The sequence below is a fragment of the Cebus imitator genome, unplaced genomic scaffold (assembly GCF_001604975.1).
Source record: "Cebus imitator isolate Cc_AM_T3 unplaced genomic scaffold, Cebus_imitator-1.0 Scaffold29, whole genome shotgun sequence".
Classification (NCBI taxonomy): domain Eukaryota; kingdom Metazoa; phylum Chordata; class Mammalia; order Primates; family Cebidae; genus Cebus; species Cebus imitator.
The window spans coordinates 9,712,452-9,721,249 of NW_016107344.1; the positions used below are offsets into that span (position 1 = coordinate 9,712,452).

General features: G+C 40.0%; 1 protein-coding gene across 1 annotated transcript in view; it reads right to left on the reverse strand.

Moving 5' to 3' along the window:
- Window positions 1-8,798, reverse strand: part of KLF12 (Kruppel like factor 12) — a 647,154-nt gene that overhangs the window by 591,352 nt on the left and 47,004 nt on the right. The window lies entirely within an intron of this gene.

Here is an 8,798-nt window from a genome sequence, read left to right on the forward strand (position 1 = left end):
TAGTAATCAGGTCACTCAACAGTTTCCAAACTTTGTAACCAACACAGTCTTGCTGGAGTTGCTCAGTCTTAGGCTCAGTAATGAGACACATTGAGACATGTTTATGACACATGTCAGAGGTACTCATTTTGGGGAGAGGAATGAGGGGTCATTATGACAAGACAAAACAAAAGGGCCAAATAAATAGAACACCAATCAGTAAATGGATGGATATGTGGAAGCAGTCGTACTTTGAGAGGGAATATTGAGGAATTCAGGGTGGGATTAGTTGTCAGGGAATGAAGACCATAAGGGCAAGAATTCTACACACACAGAGTTACATGCTTCAAGAAAAGGAGCAGATCCATTTCCTTCATCCTTTAGTTGGTAAAAAATGGCAGGACTGTCAAATTATTCCACAGTGATCTTGAAATAATTCAAAACATGGTCTTTGAGGTCATCAGCAGGTAGGATGAGGACAATAATCAACACCCGGTGAAAGAAGAAAGGTGTGGAGAAAAGCACCCTGGAGAACTTAGGAGGAAAGGATGCTGAAGAAGGGTATCAAAAAAGAAAAAGGTTAGAACCCTGAGACCATTGAAGGGAATGCTGGAGGCAGCCTTAGGGAAGGGTAGGGCAGAGAAGGCCAGAGCTAGGCTTCTTGGTGAGGAAGTTTAACCCTGTTCCTGGTAAGACAATCCAGCAATCCTGTGCTACATCTGTCAGACATTCATTATGTCTAACATGCCAATGACTGATGGTCTTATTACATCAAACTTCAATCAAGGCTGTTTAGGAAGATACCTAAGGGAAAAAAAAAAGGATCAAGCCTGCAATAAAAGTGAACCCAGCATTGTATAGTTTTGTGTTTTTTTCTAATTGTTACGTGCATTAGTCATCACCTCGAAAAAGCAGCGAAAAGATAGATTTGCCAAAGTGGTACAGAAAACGTGTCAACATTCAAAGAATAATTAATGAAAAGTGTTGCAGTTTTAACACCACAAATTAGCGTCAGTCCCAGTCTTCCCTAGTTCTTCTCCAGGGAGCCCAGGATCTCCATCCCCTGGATACGGCTGTGCCTGCTGCCTGTCCTGACATTGCCCCAGGCTACTAGTTTCATGAAAGCTTCATTACCATGGTTCTGAGTCTGGTGTCTGTCATATCTGAGTAAATCACCCGGATATGAATCTCATGAACTCATCGTACTGAGAAATCTTCTGGGCAATCTTCTTTTTTTTTTTTTTTTAGTTATGCCACTCAGGCTGGAGTGCAGTGGCAAGACCTCAGCTCACTGCAACCTCTGCCTCCTGGGTTGAAGCGTCCTGCCTCAGCCTCCCAAGTAGCTGTGATTACAGGCATGTATCACTGCTAATTTTTTTTTTTTTTTTTTTTTTTTGTAGAGACAAGGTTTCACCATGGACAGGCTGGTCTTGAACTCCTGACCTCAAGTGATCCACCTGCCTTGGCCTTTCAAAGTGCTGGGATTACAGGCATGAGCTACCACACCCAGCCAATCTTCTGTGATTTTCTAATTTTCACTTTTATATAGAACGGATTTTTACTCTTCAAGACTTCACTGTGGCTGGACCTCTGAATTACACTGAGGTCTGATGAGCTGCATTCCTGATGCAGTTGATGCACTTCCTGCTTCTTGCCACCTTCTTGTCCTCTGGGATTAACATTCTCATATCCATCCTCATCTTCCTTCCCTCCCCCACCAGGTGAGAAAGATCCAGCTCCCCATTTGGTTGACTGGCATTCAGAGATAGGTTCCTGATTCTCTACCGTGGAGAAGATTGCTTGCAAGAGAAACCCAGCATTATAAACTTGAACTTTCAGAAGGGTCAGTTAGACAAGCTGGCTGTGACATGAGGGTTAGTTAGGGAACTTGAAATGTAATATTCTTTATGGCGCAGAGAATTCTGTTGACCTCCAGGCTGTATGACTTAAGACAGCAATGGACAGTTTCCAGACCCCACTTGCAAGTGGGCAGGATCAAAGCTTCTAATTCTGCTAGGCTGAGTCAGTTATTAGTGCCCAGATGGGTGTGGCTGAGAACACAGCTGGCAGGTCATCATTAGGGGATGTTGGGATGGGTCTGTGACAGGCTGCAATTAACAGCTGTGGTTCAGATTCACATGGGTGGGCACCACTTCCCCCAAGGACCATGCAAGCCACACCATCTTATATCATGTTGTTTTGTTGTGTGTGTTTATTTCTCTTTCGTTATCCTTTAGTTTTTATAAAACTAGACATATAGATTATTTACCCAAAGCTTGTTTACCCTAGAATGGTTCTGGTTGCTGCGCTCCAGCTTGCCAAGGACCCTTAGGTGGGGCTGCCAGATGAGTCAGCTGACTTTACCTGCTCCTTACATATTGTGACTTAGGCTGTTGTCACCTCTGCAGGGCCTGCCACGGAAATGTGGTTAACTCTTGATCTCAGGCGCTGTTACAGATATATACCTCTTTCCTGCTGTTCTTAGAAGCAGCCTCATGCACAGCTTTTGGCTAGGACCTAACAATCATCATAAAAGATTGACGCTATCACTGTCACTAACTGGCTCTACAACCTCCAGCATATCCCAGCACCCAGATTCCCTGTTCCTCATTTGGAAGAGGAGGTAGAGAGGGGTTGACCACCAAGGATAACGACACTAAAGCTGCCATCATTCTAAAAGATGTAACCATTACTTTCTATAGGCATTGAGCTCAGTGGCTGTAAATGAAATTATTTATTATACTTAATCATGATTATATAAGACAAATTCGTCCCTTTAAACTCACTTAATGAAATAGAAACATTTAACTACAACTACCAGCTCTGCTCTCTTCCTCCTTCCCATATTCCCTTCTCTTCCCCTCTTCCTCATCTTCCTTTTCTTCCATCCCTTCTTCCTTTCTTTCTCAATTTGAAATAAATAAGTTAGAAATTTGAGACACTTCTTTGCAGGGACAAATTGTTTCAGCAAAAAACTAAAAATCTCTGGTCTAGATTATCCCTATTTATAACATGTCTTTAAAACCCTTGGAATCCATCTATTATCCGTCTGTCATCTATCTATCTATCTATCTGTACTCTATCCATCCATCCATCTATTCTTCATCTGTATTTCTAGAGAAAAAGTTTTAATTAGATATTATTTTTAAAAAATTAATCTAAAGCAACATTAAGAAAGGTATAGTCTTAACATTACCTGCATTGAGGAACCTGAGGTATTTGCTAAAAGTACAGGAATCTGACTGCAGGCTGAGAATCAATATTACCAACGAGATTGCCACCCCTCCCCCAACATTCTTAAGCACATCATATTCTGAGAACCCTGCATATGAAGACTTTGAAACCACAATATATCATACAATGTAAATGACTATTTTGAAGTCGTAGCTAAGTGATGCTGAGGGGTAAATATACCTCTGGGAGCTACCTCAAATCCCTTGTAGATATTAATAGTATGAGTGAAATAAAAAGGGAATGTTATAAATAAATGAATATATAAAAACATCTTTAAGTAGCTACATATCAATTTATTATATGTATCTGATTTGAATGCTCTGTCCTACCCATTCTTCAAAGAGATTAAAACGTCTTACCCATTAAAATTTGCCAGCCTGTTAGAGTCCGTCAGGCTATCTGTCTTCTAGAATAATAATACTTTTTCAAATTTACCAGTATTTTTCAAAATATATTCTAAAGAACTCTAGGTTTATGAACTATCTCTACTACAGCAAAACAAACAAACAAACAAACAGTGAGACCCATTTGCAAAATTCCAGTCTACGTAAATTATGAAAACACTACAAATTATGTAGCCATTATGTGAGCTCCATAGTGCACATTAGCTTATTACAGGTTATGAGAAGTCTCATAATAGGAAACTTTAAATTTTTTTAAACCAGAATTTCTAAAACTTATTTGACCAGAGAACCTTTTAAAAAATCATGTTTATCAATTTCTGTCTTTTTCTCCCTCAAAGCTGGTTGCATAATTGTTTGCCATTTAATTATGTGAAGCCTTGAATTATCTTTTGTGTGTGTGTGTGTGTGGTGTGTTTTGTTTTGTTTTATAGAGATGGGTTTTCTCCATGTTAGTCAGGCTATTCTCGAACTCCCAACCTCAGGTGATCTGCCTGCCTCGGCCTCCCAAAGTGCTGGGATTACAGGCGTGAGCCACTGCGCCTGGCCTGAATTATCTTTTAATTATTTTTAAGCCTTCATGCATAATTATATGCACTCCATATATGTACATGTCATGTGGGATTATGTGTTTTTATTTATTTGAGTGGATTATTCTGTTTTTGCCTATTAGTAGGTCTGTTGCTAAACGTCCACATAGTCTTTTCTGATAGGAGTGGACTTTCTTGGTGCTAATGAACTAGGATAAGGCAGCCTTGAGACAGAAAATGAAAATATGGTTGGCAGGCTGTAGGTAAGAAGAGGAAGAACTCCATTACCTTGGATCTTGCTATCTCTGATGCTTTGACATGATCATCGTTATAATGATGATAACATTAATACCACTCATTATGCAGTTATGCTCTGTGATGTGGCAAGTTCTTGTTATTTCTTTTAATTCTGAAAACAACCCAATAAGGAAGGTATTATTAATGCAATTTTCAGAGGATTATAGCTACTTACATTTGAAATTGACACAGAAATATAGTAAAGCTGGGATTTGAACTCATTTCTAACTGACCTCAAAGCCTGTGATCGTAACAATTCTGTCCATTGCCTGCTGAATCTAGAAGTTCTCAATTGTACTTCCAAGGTGGTAAAGTTTATAGGTAGCCTCTTCCATATGATGTGAGGCTAGGAGCTAGACAGGGAGGCGACTCCCCAAGCTGAGGATAAATGCATATATGCTCTAAATCACACCATCGCATGCCAGGGCTTTCGTGTGTGTGTGTGTGTGTGTGTGTGTGTGTGTGTGTGTGTGTGTGTCTTTCTCTTTTGTTAGCCATTAGCTGTTAATAAACCTCCCTGAAATATTTAGGCTTTACCTCAGTTGCACACTGAATAACTAAAGGTGAGGTGGCCATAAATGGACTGTAGAGCTCAGGAGGGAACAGTTCTCACTCTGAATGGCCGGTGTTGTGATCATCAGCTAAGACTGACAAGAATTAGAAGAATGTTGGAGAAAAGATTGGTGCCTGCAAAGGTCAACTGCTTGAGCTTTGATCAATATGCCCATCTAATGTCTAGGATTTATTTTTTAAAATTTAGCACTAAAAAATATATCCTTTATAATAGATATTTAGTGAACTAATACTTTAAGGAAGGGACCATTTTTATCATTCAAGACTCCATAATGGTTAGCGTGGTAGCTTGTTCCAGGTAAGTGCTCCATAAATACTGGTTAATAAGAGAGACAGAGCCTCTCTGCAAGTTAAGGAAGGAGGGCATTGGGGCCAAAGACAAACTTCACTCAGCACATTGCTTGTGCCAGAGTGCAATTTTAGGATTAATGATGAAATATGAGATCATTGTTTTTGATGTATACTCATTTGCTTAGGGTATATAGCCTAGCTAAGTTTTTGGTTGCTTATCAATTAAATGACATTTTGCCTTTTACATGGTATCATTTAACAGCAGGCTACTAATCAGAATTTCATTGAGCTTTCAATTGCATGATATAGTGAGACCTAAAATGGTTATAATGTTAGGAAGTTGTTTTACCAGATTATTTTTGGCCTGAGAAGGTTATCCACAAAACAGTTATTTGTAGCTTCTATTATATTGAATGGTTTCTACTTAATTAAAATTGTGTCTCTAGCCTAGAAATTATTTTCTAAGAAATGCTTTCTTGCTAAATAAGATTGTTATATATAGGAGAACTAACTCTATCTACTGACTGCTGCTGCTTACTGAGGAGAAAAATATATTTCCATAAATTTCAAATAAAATGTTTTTAGGTTCCAATCAAATGCCTCATCTACTGAGATGACTGAGATGATGCCTATTACCCTAAAGAAGTCAAGAATGAACTGCTTCAAGGTTCAGACATATGTGGCTCACATCTGACACTGGCTAACACTGGAATCAGCATGGCCTGGTGGATAAAAATAATAACACAAACAGAACAAAATAGAACAAACACATTACTTAAAATAAAGACACCTGAATTCCAGTCCCAGCTCAGCCACCATTGGGATTTGTGGGTTTTGTTCTCGCACATTTCAAATCAAGAAGTTGGAACTTTGTTCTTTTCATTGTTGTGAAGATGAAAAGTTGAGTAACTTGTGGATCTGGGTGGGACTGTGTTAGGGATTGGTACAGTAAAAGAATTGAAGTGAAATGATCAACAAGAGACACTTCCATCAATAGGTAAGTTACAGTGAGTGAGATAAAAAACCCTTCAGTCTACCAGTGAATCAGCAGGATAAAGCTGGCACTTCAGCTCATTGGTGGTGGAGGAGGGAGCTGGTGAATTTATCAGCATTAAGCTTTTCTTTTATTAATGGAAAACTCTGAGTAGAGCTTCTCTCTAAGAATTTCCTATCTGTTGCCATGCTGTTTGGGAAATGGCCTGCTATTTGCAGAGACTCACTGTCATTCGCCAGTCCCAGTTTTAATCACTGTTTGATCTTATATTACATGTGAAATGGTAGAAGAACAATTAAATTTTGTGTCACTGTCCCTGAAGACATATTTTCCTATATTAATTGCTGATTAGCCTTCTACTCTCTTGTTGTTGCAGTTGTTATTCTGTGACATCTTCTCTACTTAAGCAGCTAACCCATGAGGCATCCCAAACAGAGAGAAAAAAACGGAGTGAACATTTTGCCTTATGGAATTGTCAAAAGTTGCCCTTAAAACACAGGCAAGATTTGAAAGAATCTGTAATGAGCCAGGGCCAGGTTTCCTAATTACAGAGCCTAGGCTGGAGGAGGTTACACAGGCTGGAGAAGGAGAAGGCATTAGAAATTGGCTGTTCCTGGAAACTCTCTGCCTGTACTCCATGGCCTGAGTCCCAGGACCTGGAAGTGGCTGGAAATCTGAGATATAGGAGAGACTGGTACTGCTTTTCCTGAGTAGGGCTTGGGAAAGCAGCAAGTTCCCTGAATTTTTCCGCGGCACAGGAGCAGATGAAATGTCATGATTGGTGTCCAGGCTGGTGGATCGAGTTAGCTCCCGAGAGTCCCTGTACTCTCCAGCATGGCATGAGGAGAAGCAGACCATTCTCCCATGCAGCCGTAGAAAAACAGTACAACACAACATCGAAATTCAGCTGACCGCAAGAGCTTGATGGTCAGTGTGAGACAGATGGGCAGGAACAGGTATGCATGGAAACCCCAGATCCAAATTTCATCGCCTTCTCCCGCTGACGCTCCAGCACATTGCAAGGTTTCCCAGAAACTTAGAGGCGACCTTGGCACAAGGACATGATTTGCTGGAAATTAAGTTTTGTCACCTGGGGGACTGTGAGCTTGATATGGAAATTAATTCAGTTATAGAATTATAAAAATGATGCACTTCCTGCACATCTGATTTTGTGAACCCAAATTAGTTTCCACAACACAACTGTATTAACATTTGCTATCCTCTGGTGCAACATTGGTTGCCTTGTTGCTTTTTTCCGGAAGTTTTCAGTTCTAACCCATCTTTCCCTTTTATATTTTCATTTCTAAATTCTGGTAAAGGGGATTTTGATAAGCAGCTATCAGCTATCTTCCGTCTTACTTGAAAAGTCTTCTCTTTATTAAATAACAAAAGCCTCTTAGATAAATATCTTGTCATTACCAGAGGGTAGGGAACTGCTTCTCCTATATGCAACTTCTATTATCTTTCAACCTAGAAAAAAAAAAAGGCAAGAGGACAAGTTTTTGAATTTTGTGAATTGTGATTTCTATGTCAAAAACCTGTTCTTTTGTTAACACTAAGGGCAGCTTCCTTCAAAGTGGTTCATCTTGGTCTATTACCGTGTGTGTGTGTGTGTGTGTGTGTGTGTGTGTGTGTGTAGTAAAACAAAAGTTTCCTATTATTTTTGAAGGTGATTGGCCCTGCTGGAAGACAGCAGTGTATAAGGTAAACTTGGCTGAGAGAAAGGGAAACTGGCTCTTATTCCCAGGCCTCCCGTCACCAGCTGTGTGACTTTGCTGAAGTCATTTCTTTCCCCTAAGTCTCAGTTCCGATACCTATAAAGTGAGCGTTCTGCCTGGGTGTCTCTGAAGTCCTTATTAATGTTGAAATGTCCTGACTTTGTGGGTGCTTATTCACTGTGATGTGGTGACCAAAACAAGCAGAGATTTGTAACCAGGACTCAATAATGTAAAACACTGAGAATTACATTTTTGCAAATTTTTGTAAATGCAGGATCCTGTCTCTCTCAGTGACAGTATTGGTGTGATCCATAACTCTACATTTAGCAGATAAACAGAATGTAACTTGGAAGCATTATCTTTGTTACCAGGGGAACATGGAGTTGGATGTGTATTATGGGGACAGGCAGTCAATTCATAGGTTGGATACCCAACAAGGGGATATCTCTTTATCACTATTTCCAAACACTCCCCACTCTTCCTCAATTTACTTAGTAACACACTGCTCAGACTGGGTTTCCCCAGAAGCAGGCTATGAAACAAGGAGTTGATGTGAGCAGCTTTTTGGAGTTCATCCCGGAAAGACTGATAGAAGACTAGAGAAGTAACACAGAGAAGTGAAGAAAGCTAATAAAAGGTGCTGGTGCTGTCTCCTGAAATACACCTCTGGAGGACTGAAAAGAACATGCCCCAGAGTTGCCCCCTCTGCTGGACCAAGAGAATTAGGCTACCAATCCAGTAATTTCCATTCTTCACTGGTTAAGGGCACTAACTTCCCCAA